The sequence below is a fragment of the Bubalus bubalis genome, chromosome 5 (assembly GCF_019923935.1).
Source record: "Bubalus bubalis isolate 160015118507 breed Murrah chromosome 5, NDDB_SH_1, whole genome shotgun sequence".
Lineage (NCBI taxonomy): Eukaryota > Metazoa > Chordata > Mammalia > Artiodactyla > Bovidae > Bubalus > Bubalus bubalis.
In genome coordinates, this window is record NC_059161.1 from 116,685,517 (window position 1) to 116,697,713 (window position 12,197).

The 12,197-nt window shown below is 43.5% G+C and overlaps 1 long non-coding RNA gene across 1 annotated transcript; it reads right to left on the reverse strand.

Annotated features, from left to right (window-relative positions):
• Positions 1 to 3,817: 3,817 nt before the first annotated feature.
• LOC123465771 lies at positions 3,818 to 6,140 on the reverse strand. Its single transcript, XR_006641043.1, has 2 exons — positions 4,924 to 6,140; positions 3,818 to 4,435 (listed from the first exon to the last, which is right to left on the reverse strand). It is a non-coding gene; the product is annotated as an uncharacterized LOC123465771 (long non-coding RNA).
• Between the last annotated feature and the right edge of the window lie 6,057 nt (positions 6,141 to 12,197).

The window sequence follows — 12,197 nt, forward strand, 5'->3', positions numbered from 1 at the left end:
GATATTCACAAGGCCTGTGGCTGCTGCTGCTGCTGCTGCTGCTAAGTCGCTTCAGTCGTGTCCGACTCTGTGCGACCCCATAGACGGCAGCCCACCAGGCTCCCCCGTCCCTGGGATTCTCCAGGCAAGAACACTGGAGTGGGCTGCCATTTCCTTCTCCAATGCATGAAAGTGAAAAGTGAAAGTGAAGTCACTCAGTCGTGTCCAACTTGTAGCGACCCTGTGGACTGTGAGGCTATAAGTAAAAAATACCTGCCCTCAAGAAATGTCCTAGGGAAGGTCATCAGAAAAATATCCAAAACAGGGCAGGTGTTCAAAAACCCAATTTGAATAAATAAGTTAACTCACATTGTCTTAAAAAAAAAAAAAGACATGAAATGATGTTAATATCACTAAAGATGGGAGAAATGCAAATCAAAACTTCAAATACCTCACACCAGGTCAGAATGGCCATAAACAGAAACTCTACAAAAAGTTAATGCTGGAGAGGGTATGGAGAAAAGGGAACTCTCCTACACCAGATGCTGGAAATGGAAATAGAAAACAGCCGCAGTGGAGGACACCAGGCAGGTTTCTTAGCAATGAAAATGACAATGGAATTAGAATACTCCCTAACACCACACAGAAAAAGAAACTCCAGACAAATTAAAGATCTAAATAAAAGGAGAGATACCATGAAACTCTTGAGGAAGAAAGCAGAACATACTTTGACATAAAATTCAGCATTTGTGATCATGAAAAATAAAAATGGGACCTAATAAACATTAAAAGCATTTGCACAGCAAAGGAAACCATTGGTTAAAGAAAAAGACAACCCTCAGAATGGAAATAATCCTTGCAACCGAAGATACCCACAGGGAATTTATCTCCAACACATACAAACAACTCGTACAGCTCAACAACAACAACAACTCACCTAACAAAAAATCGTCCAAAGATCTAAATGCACATTTCCCTAAAGAAGTCATAGATGGCCATAAAGCACATGAAAAGATGCTCAGCATCACTAGTTCCTAGAGAAAGGCAAATCAAATATACTATGAGGTATCACCTCGCATTGATCGATCAGAATGACCATCTCAAAAAATCTACAAGTATAAATTCTGAAGAGGGTGTGGTGAGAAGGGAGCCCTCCTACACTGTTGGTAGGAATGTAAATCAGTATACCCACTAGGCAGAACATTATGGAGGTTCTTAAAAAAAAACTCAAGTGATGCAGCAATTTCATACCAAGGCATAGATCCAGAGAAAACCAAAATTTGTAAACACCTGTACCCAAACATCATGGTACCACTGGGTACAATAGCCAAGATGCAGAAGCAACTTAAGTGTTCATGAATGGATGAATGGATACAGAAGATGGGGTACATACACACAATGCAATATTACTCAGACATAGAGAAGGATGAAATAATGCCACATCCAGTTATAGGGAAGAAACTATAGGTGATCATACTAAGTGAAGTGAGATGGGGAAAGACAAGTGTCATATAATACCACTTCTGGTGGAATCTAAAAATGGATATGAATGAACTTCATTAGAAAGAGAAACAGATCCACAGACTTAGAAAAAAAAATTATGGTTACCAAATAAGAAAAGGGCAAGTGCCGAGGTCCAGCCCCGGCTGATCCAGGGAGTTCGAAGGGGAGATGGCGTTGGCGAATACACTGGCTTTAATTAGATATTAATTAGAGATATAAAGAGTAATAGAATGAGGATAGCTCAGCAGGAAAATTCAGTGGAGGAAAGAGGCTGAGTAGCTTGGTTTACGAGGGAAACCAATAAAACTTCAAGACAAGAAGTTTGCACCACTTACATAGGCCGCAGGCGTCCTTCCATTCTCCCGAAGGAGAGGAGACACTGAGGCCTCCCCGGTCGGATCTTAGAAGCCCAGGCAAAATTAGTAAGCTTGGTGGGCTCCGTGCTCCAGATGGAAACTCAGCCAGAGTTTGAGAGAGAGAACGACATGGGAAGACCAGTCTTTCAAGGAACTGATCCCAATTCTTTATTTTCCAGGGTCTGTTTTTATACACTGAGATGTTATACAAAAGTCACGCGGGGTCAGCAGTCCTGACTTTTATCAAAGTCAGGTGCTTCATACAGATGTATACAGAGGTCTTAGGGGTGTTACATCATCTTCTGGCCAGGGAGCCTGCTGACAATTTATGACCCTCTCCTTGTGACAGCGGTCAGTCAACACTTATTTCTCCAGGGGTGATTATTCTTAAAACAGACACCACCCAAATAAAGTTACATTCCTATAGGGTGAGGGTGTAGTCGGTTTTAATTAAGGAAAGAATTTGCTTAGCCTAAGGTCTAACGTGATTAATATCAAAGGTTAATACTTATTTCTTCTATATATTCATTAATGTGTATAAGGGCAGGGCATGTGGAAACTTAGCCGCGAACATTGGCTCAACAAATGAAAAACCCTTCACCAATACAATTTCTAATCAGCCCACTATACTTATGCTAATAGTTTTCTAACTTCTCTAAAGAACCTGTTTTTAGAAGGTTTAAAGCATCTTGTGCCTCTCACGGTTGGGAGGCTGTGAGCAATCACATGTGGCCAGACAAGCCTGTCAGGCAGGCTAGAGAACCTTCAGAGGAGTTTGTAGGTTGAAACACTCCTATAACACCCAGGAATAATTATTAACTGGAGCTCTAAGTTAACTCCTTCTCCAAAAGAGGTGGTGGGGGACAGCCCCCCGTAAAGTCAGAGGTGTAGGTGAGAGCACAAAGTAGTAAAGTAGGCAGACTCTGGTTTTGGGGGTAGATGCTCGAGAATTTCCAGGGGGACTCCTGAGGCTTGATCCCGCCTTTGCGTATGTCGAGCCTCCTTCCTCATGACCTTTGCCACGGATGGAGGTCCTCACGCTGGCTTCCAGCAGGGGAGGAGTAACTAGCTCTGTTCCAGTCAAAATACACACCTTAAAACAAATGCTGTTGTTGTCTAGTCGCTCAGTCATGTCTGACTCTTTGCCACCCCATGGACTGTACCCCATCAGGCTCCTCTGTCTACAGGATTTCCCAGGCAAGAGTACTGGAGTGGGTTGCCAAGCCCTCCTCAAGGGAATCTTCCAAACTCGGGGATCAAACCCACGTCCCTGCACTTCAGGGGGAGTCTTTACCACGAACCTACCGGGAAAGCCCCACACTGGAACATTACTCAGCCATAAAACAAAACAAAACAATCATACTGGCAGTATTGTTGATGGACTTTCATACTAAGTGAGGTAAGTCAGAGAGAAAAAGACAAATATCCTAAGATATCACATACAGGTGGAATCTATAAATTCATACCAATGAACTAATGTACAAAACAAAACAGACTCACAGCCTGAGAAAACCAAATTATGATTATCAAAAGAAAGTTACAGGAGCAGAATAAAGAGTTTGGGATGAAAATATACACACTCACATATATCAAGTTGATAATGAAAAAGAATCTACTGAATAGAATAGGGAACTCTACTGGAAAAAAAATCTGTAATATCCTATATGAGGAAAAAAATAGAAAAAGCATAGACATCCATGTATAACTGAATCAAGTTCATGTACACCTAAAACAAACAAAATGTTGGAAATCAATGCTATTCCAATATAAAATAACAATAAATTACATATTAAATTACATGAACTCATTCTAGAAGAAACCAGACCACGGTGACCCTATAAATTCGATGTGCTATGTTATGACATTAATATGACACCACCAAAGGTGATGTCACCCAGCATAACACACAGCAGCAACCCACTCAAAGGTGCCTGAAGATGAACAGAAGGAAAAGGACCCACAGGTCAATCAGGGCAACACCATCAATTCAGAGGATGGGAATCTCAGGGGGGACAAGACATGCTGCAGATAAAGAGCAGACACAGGGTCTCCAGGTACAGGTTCCTGACTCATGTGGATGGGATGAGACCCACACAATTTCCAGACCCAGCACATTTCCAGCCTCCAAAGTGATTCCACCTCCCAGACACTGCACTTGGGGTCACACAACTCTTGCTTAGGACACCAGTTTCTGCTGGTTGGACCCCTAAGGCAGAAACGAGGGGGTTCCCGTAACCTCCTGGGATGGTAGAAAGAAGGGTAGGGTCGGTCTCCTCTCCCCACATTGTCCCACAGAAGTCCTCCCCTTTCCCTTTGGTTCTGTGATATTAACTGTTTCTATGGCTGTCATGATCATGTTGAAGGCACTACCTTGGTTCTGGCAGGCTCGGTCCTTTCTCGTCCCGCTGAGGAGCTGAGACAATACACCAGATGCAGGGCTGGAAGACGAGGGGCAGGTCTGGTCTCTGCTGAGTAGGGCGGTCGACCTGAAGGAGGTCACGGCAGCAACCTCACCTGATCCCACTGGCTTTTTGCCTGATCCATGTGCCCTGCAGTCAATCCACCAGGAGCCTGCCTCTCTTCTCGCCATGTTCATTCTGGTGAATTGGAATAATTACCAGGTAGCCCACCTGAGGAGTTCCCAGGAGCCCCAGGGAGGGTGAACCTCGCAGTGGTAAAGAGGCAAACAGGTACAGGCCTGTGTAAAGTGAATACACTAAAGTATTCATTCCTAAACACAAGTGAAGCTCTCACGTGTTCTTCCCTCTATCTTAGCTTTGTGTGTGAGGTCTCCCCGCACACAATCCTGACCATGCAGAGGGGGTGAGACTCACACAGTCCCCAGACCCCCCCCCCACCTGGGGTCACACGTCCCCTCGGTCAGGACACCATGGCTGTGGTCAGCGGGCCCCCAGTGTGTAAAGCAGCTAGGCCCCTGGGGCCTCCTGGGACCCTAGAAAGAAGTGAAGGGTCCTCTCCTCTCCCCACGGTGGTCCCTGAGAAGTCAGGCCCCTCTTGTTGTCACTTTGGTTCTGTGTGAGTTTTTTGCTGGTTTGAAAGCTCGTACTAGAGTTGAACACACTACCTTGGTTCTGGCAGGCTCTGTCTTTCCTGTGCTGCTGAGATGATGAGAAAACAGGAGAGCTGGGCTGAAGGACAGGGGGCAGCCCTGTTCTCTTCTGAGGAGAATCGACCAGAAGGAGATCACAGCGGCAACCTCACCTGCTGCCCATTGACTTCTTGCCTGATCCCTGGAATCAGCTCAGCAGGTGAACCTGCCTCCCTACTCAACCCAAATATGCTGGAAAATTGGAATAATTACCAGGTAGCCCACCTGAGGAGCCTCCATGCCCCAGGGAGGGGGAACCTGGCAGGGGGAGAGACTCAGAGCCCACTGCAGTCCCAACACCGGGAGGGCCACGGAACCCCCTCAGAGAAGAGCACGTTGCCCAGAGCAGCCACCTCAGCTCCAGACCCCAGACATCTGAGGGCTGACATTCAGACGCAGGCATGGAGTTTTCCAGGACAGAGGCAGGCCAGGTCCTATCCAGGTCTCCAGTCCTAGCGCACAGAACAGGGTCAGGTCTAAATGTTCTCATTGTAGAAAGTACACGGTCATGTCTAAACATCATCAGTGTAGAGAAGTCTAAATCTACCACATAAATGGTAGATTTAATTTAAACTTGGCCAGGTTTAAATTAGCTTAAAGCTGCTCTCCTAGGAGGCACAGGTCACACACATGCAGAATCTCTCACTGCTGGAGGGGGGCTCACCCTCGTTTGGACTAGGATGTACATTTCTTGAAGGAGAAATCATCACTGGGTTCCACACTTTACCCACATCAGGAAACAGAAAGAATCTGTGTCATTTCAACAGGCAAAAGAAAAATGTCACCAATTTCTCTGCCCATATGATGGTCAGGATCCAGGGGACAGCTAGAAATTTCTTAGAGTGCAGCCCGGTGTCCTGTAAAGACAGACAGAAAGTGGCCTGATTCCAGCATCACAGGCTTCCAGCAGGAGATGGCCACACTGTAAACCTTCTGGAAAAGGATATTCTTTATCAGAGAAAAATGTATTGTTGAGATTACAAGCATACTAGCTATTATTTGCAAACCTAAAATATTCTTAAAACCTTGGCACCCTGATCTTTGTGGTTCCCATTAGTTCCTTTGTATTCAGATTTTCTAAGTAGAAGCGAGCCATCATTTCAAACTAGTTTCTTCTAATTCTGTATTTCTTAACATATCAATGAAAGGTCACACTTGAAAAAAATATATAAGAAAATTCCTGCAAACAATTAGTGACTCAGCCCACAAACTGCATATATTTCATCTTCTAACAGTTTCATTTTTCTCCCTGAAGAAACCTGAAAAAATAGGCCCCCTGATTTTTTTTGCTTCTCTGATCTCTGTTCATTTCCAAGGCAAACCATTCAATAACACAGTAATCCAAGTCTATGCCCCAACTACTAATGCCGAAGACCTTCAAGACCTTCTAGTCTGTTCAGTCAGTTCAGTTGCTCAGTCATGTCCGACTCTTTGCCACCCCATGAACTGCAGCACACCAGGCTCCCCTGTCCATCACCAACTCCTGGAGCTTGCTCAAGCTCATGTCCATCGAGTCAGTGATGCCATCCAATTATCTCATCCTCTGTCCCCTTCTCCTCCTGCCTTCAATCTTGCGCAGCATCAGGGTCTTTTCCAGTGAGTCAGTTCTTCGCATCAGGTGGCCAAAGTATTGGAGCTTCAGGGTCAGCATCAGTCCTTCCAATGAATAGTCAGGACTGATTTCTTTTAGGACTGACTGGTTTGATCATTCTAGAAATAAAGACCTTCTAGAAATAACACCAAAAAAGATGTTTTTTGCCCCGACCAGTAATGCTGAAAAAGCTGAAGTTAAATGGTTCTATGAAGACCTACAAGACCTTCTAGAACTAACACCCTAAAAAGATGTCCTTTTCATCATTGGGGACTGGAATGCAAAAGTAGGAAGTCAAGAGATACCTGGAATAACAGGCAAGTTTGGCCTTGGAGTACAAAATGAAGCAGGGCAAAGACTAATGGACTTTTGCCAAGAGAAAGCACAGGTCATAGCAAACACCCTCTTCCAACAACACAAGAGAAGACTCTACACATGAACATCACCAGACAGTCAATACCGAAATCAGACTGATTATATTCTTTGCAGCCAAAGATTGAGAAGTTCTCTACAGTGAGCAAAAGCAAGACCAGGAGCTGACTGTGCCTCGGGTTATGAACTCCTTATTGCCAAATTCAGACTTAAATTGAAGAAAGTAGGGAAGGCCACTAGACCATTCAGGTATGACCTAAATCAAATCCTTTACAATTATACAGTGGAAATGGCAAATAAATTCAAGGGATTAGATATGATAGACTGAGGGTAGCTGCCCATGAGAAGGGGTCCTTTATCTAAAGGACACAGCCCTGGGAGCTGCCTCAGTCCTTGAGGGTTTGCTTGCAAACATAGCTCTCTGTCCCGCCACCCCAGAGATTAGGCGATTATTTACTGCAGACACCTGGAGTTCTGGACAAACTTCTCACGCACAAGGAAATGTTATCTGGTGTAAGAAATAATAACAGGGTGCCATTCCCATGCTCTCAAGATTTCTTGTGACTTTTAGTAAGATGTATAGGTCAGCCAAGAAGAATGTTAACTGTCTTGTCTTTCTCACGCTCTCCTGTATAAATATAAGATGCTGAATAAAGTCGTGGTCAGACTGCTTCCCTTTGTGGAGACGTGTCTGATCCTCTCAACCCCATCTTTGTTGTAGTATTCTTTTGCTGCAGTATTCTTTCTCAGCCACGTCATGCACGTTCTCGGGACCTGATCGACTTTGCCGGCTGGCTCCGGCAATAGACAGAGTGCCTGAAGAACTATGGACAGAGGTTCATAACACTGTACAGGAGGCAGTGATCAAAACCATCCCCAAGAAAAAAACATGCAAAAAGACAAAATGGTTGAAGAGGCCCTACAAATAGTTGAGAAGAGAAGTGAAAAGCAAAGGAGAAAAGGAAAGATATATCCATCTGAATGCAGAGTTCCAAAGAATAGCAAGGAGAGATAAGAAAACCTTCCTAAGCGATCAATGCAAAGAAATAGAGGGAAACAATAGAATGGGAAAGACTAGCATCTCTTCAAGAAAATTAGAGATACCAAGGGAACATTTCATGCAAATATGGGCACAATAAAGAACTGAAATAGTATGGACCTAACAAAAGCAGAAGGTATTAAGAAGAGGTGGCAGGAATACACAGAAAACTATACAAAAAAGGTCTTAATGACTTGGAACTACAGTGGTGTGATCACTCACCTAGAGCCATTCTGAAGTGTGAAGTCAAGTGGGCCTTAGGAAGCATCACTGTGAACAAAGCTAGTGGAGGTGATGCAATTTCAGCTGAGCTGTTTCTAATCCTAAAGGATGATGCTGTTAAAGTGCTGCAGTCAATATGCCAGCAAAACTGGAAAACTTAGCAGTAGCCATAGGACTTGAAAAGGTCAGTTTTCATTCTAATCCCAAAGAAGGGTAATGCAAAAAAAGAAGGGCAATGCCAAAGAATGTTCAAGGTACCACACAATTGCACTCATTTCACATGCTAGCAAAGTAATGCTCAAAATTTTTCAAGCTAGTCTTCAACAGTACATGAACAGAGAACGTCTTCAAGCTGGATTTAGAAAAGGCAGAGGAACCAGAGATCAAATTGCCAACATCCACTGGCCCATATAAAAAGCAATTTAATTCCAGAAAAATATCTACTTCTGCTTCATTAATTACACTAAAGCCTTTGACTGTGTGGATCACAACAAACTGTGGAAAATCCTTGAAGAGATGGGAATACCAGACCACCTTACCTGCCTCCTGAGAAACCTGTATGCAGGTCAAGAAGCAACAGTTAGAATCAGACATGGAACAACAGACTGGTTCAAAATTGGGAAAGGAGGGCATCAAGGCTGTATATTGTCAGCCTGTTTTTTTAACTTATATGCAGAGTACATCATGCAAAATTCCAGGCTGGATGAAGCACAAGCTGAAATCAAGACTGGAGAAGTACCAATAACCTCAGATGCACAGATGATACCACCCTAATTGCCAAAAGTGAAGAAGAACTAAAGACCCTCATGATGAAGGTGAAAAAGATGGCTTAAAACTCAACATTCAAAAACCTAAGATCATGGGATCAGGTCCTATCACTCCATAGCAAATGGAAAACAGTGATAGACTATTTTCTTGTGCTCCAAAATCACTGCAGACAGTGACTGTAGCCATGAAGTTAAAAGACACTTGCTCCTAGGGAAAAAAGCTATAATGAACCTAGACAGCGTATTAAAAAGCAGAGACATTACTTTACCGACAAAGGTCCATGTAGTCAAAGCTACTGGTTTTTCCAGTAGTCATGTACGGAAACAGATGTGAGGGTTGGACCATAAAAAACACGGAGTGCCGAAAAATTGATGCTTTCGAACTGTGGTCCTGGAGAAGATTCTTAACAGTCCCTTGGACTGCAAGGAGATCAAACCAGTCAATCCTAAAGAAAATCACTCTTGAATATTCATTGGAGGGACATATGTTGAAGCTGAAGCTCCAATACTTTGGCCACCTGATTCGAAGAGCCGACTCATTGGAAAAGACTCTGAGAGTGGGAAAGATTGAAGGCGGAAGAGAAGGGAAGACAGAGGACAAGATTGTTGGATGGCATCACCGACTCGATGCACATGAGTTTGAGCAAACTCTGGGAAATGGTGGACAGGGAAGCCTGGCGTGCTGCAGTCCATGGGGTCACAAAGAGTTTGACATGCCTGAGCAACTTAACAACGACAGCGTATCACAGAAAGGGCATGTTACACCATATTTAATTACTCCCATATTTAGAAACATTTGCTATAATAAATAATTCTGCAGTCAGAATCTTTAAGTTTTTTTAATGTTATACACGTGTGTGTGTGTGTGAGTGTGTGTGCGCGCGCACACACACGCACGCTCAGTCACTCAATCATGTCTGACTTTGTGACCACATGGACTGTAGCCCACCAGGCTTCCCTGTCCTTGGAATTTTCCAGGCAAGAATACTGGAGTCGGTTGCCATTTCCTATTCCAGGGGATCCTCCCAACCCAAGGCTTGAATCTGTGTTTCTTGCATCTGCTGCATTGACAGGTAGATTCTTTGCCACTGTGCCACCTGGGAGCCTTTAAGGTTCTTATGATGTATTCATTCTATGCAGAGTCTCCAAACTGTGATTATTGGTAAATGGTATATTTAGATCTTTATTTAATTCATTTAAAAAATATTTATTTTAGGCTGTGTGTTGTCTTAGTTGCAGTGCAGAGGATCTTTTGTTGTGGCACTCAGGCTTAGTTGCCCCATGGCATGTGGAATCTTAGTTCCCCAACCAGAGATGGAACCCAAGTCCCCAGCATTGGAAGGCCGATTCTTAACCAGTGTACCACCAGGAAAGACCCTATTTAATACATTTAAAATTTTTGCTTGTTCAGGGTATCAAGCAGGAAGGAATGTGTTCTACTTTAGTTAGGTTATGGATTTGGCTGCAGGTAACAAAAACTTCCAAAAGCTATTACTTATATAACAGTCAATTATGTCAGCAATATTTATAAAATAAACCATTTCCCACTGAATTAAAATGCCCTCCTTGTGTTTATTTAGGCAAACCTACAATTGATCTGTTTCTAAATGCTAATTTGTTCCATTTTTGGATGTAGACCATTCTTAAAAGTCTTTATTTAATTTGTGGAATATTGCTTGTTTTTTGTATTGCTGTTAGTTTTGTTTTTTTTTTTTAATTTTATTTTTAATTGGAGGATAATTACAATATGGTGATGGTCTGCATCAACATAAATCAGCCATAGGCATACACATGTCCCCTCCCTCATAAACCTCCCTCCCACTTCCATCCCCCTCCCACCTCTCTAGATTATTACAGAGCTCTTGCTTCTGTTTTCTGTTTTGGATTTTTGACCTCAAGGCATGTGGGGTTTTTTAAACTCCCTGACCAGGGGTTGAACCCTCACCTACTACATTGGAGGTAAAGTCTTAACCACTAGACTGCCAGGGAAGTCCCTAAACTGTTCCATTTTTATATTAAAAGAGTTTTGTAACAATTGGTAGCTGCTCTTATTATATTAATTTATAGTTGTTGATATATTAGTAATTTATCTTCTGTTAACTGTTTAAGCTATTTGATTTACACTATTTCCACAGATCAAGTTAAAGTCAGTCAAACTTGTTTTGTAAAAACTGGTTTGTCCTAGCACCTGGATATTATCATTTGAGGCAGAGGTCATTTTCTTAGTTCCAGGTTTTCAATGTTAAGAAGCATCTCTACCCCACTGAGACTACAGCTAAGACATTAAAGATTTGTTTCATCAACATAGCCTTAGAGGAAAAGACACCATTACTGAAGTAAAAGCCTGATCACAGCAGAGATCTAGAAAGAGGGACCGAGCTTCCCAGGGTAACTGGACTCCACCTTACCACTCGTTTCACAAACAATGGGTGTGAGCAAGGGTCAGGATGAGCTCTAATGTTAAATCAATTCCCACGTTGATGGGAAATTGAAGAGGTGCGCTCCAGCCTCTGGCTCTGACACACTGTCCATCTCAAGTATGTGGCTCCATTAGCCTCTTAACGGGCAGCACTGCCTCTAGCATTGTCTCCTGATAGCGCTGCCTCTGGCATCATCTGTTTATAGAGGAAAATTTTGGTCAGGTTTATGCCTCATACGTGAAAGTCCTTCCTTTGACTTCAGAGAAAAGCTCTGTGATCAAAAGAAGCTGCACTTGGAATCCTGTCCCCTTTCCACCCTGGTAGAGCACGCCCTTTTAGTCGTTCAGTCGTGTCCAACTCTTTGTGACCCCATGGACTGTAGCCCACCAGGATCCTCTGACCATGGGATTTCCCAGGCAAGAATACTGGAGTGTGTTGCCATTTCCTTCTCCAGGGGATCTTCACAACCCCTGGATCAAAGCCACGTCTCTTACACTGTCAGGCGGGTTCTTTACCACTGAGCCACCAGGCAAGCCCAGAGTATACCCTTTGTCTTACTCCAAAACCTAAATACAGCATTTCTTCTGTGAACCCTTCCTGGTTTCCAGCACCTACAACAATGAAGTGAGCTGGAAGGCATGTGGAGTTTCGGGTCTCAGCCCTGACTTCCTATGGCCCCTGAGAAGCTTTTACCAGGAGCATCCATCCACACTCCTCTCCCAGGTTCTGATCGGTGGGTCTGAAATATAGCTATGGCTCTTGGATTAACTTCCACAGGGGATGGGCAACAGATGGAGTGGGAATAAATGCAATAGGCCAACCCTTTAACTTAGAGATGA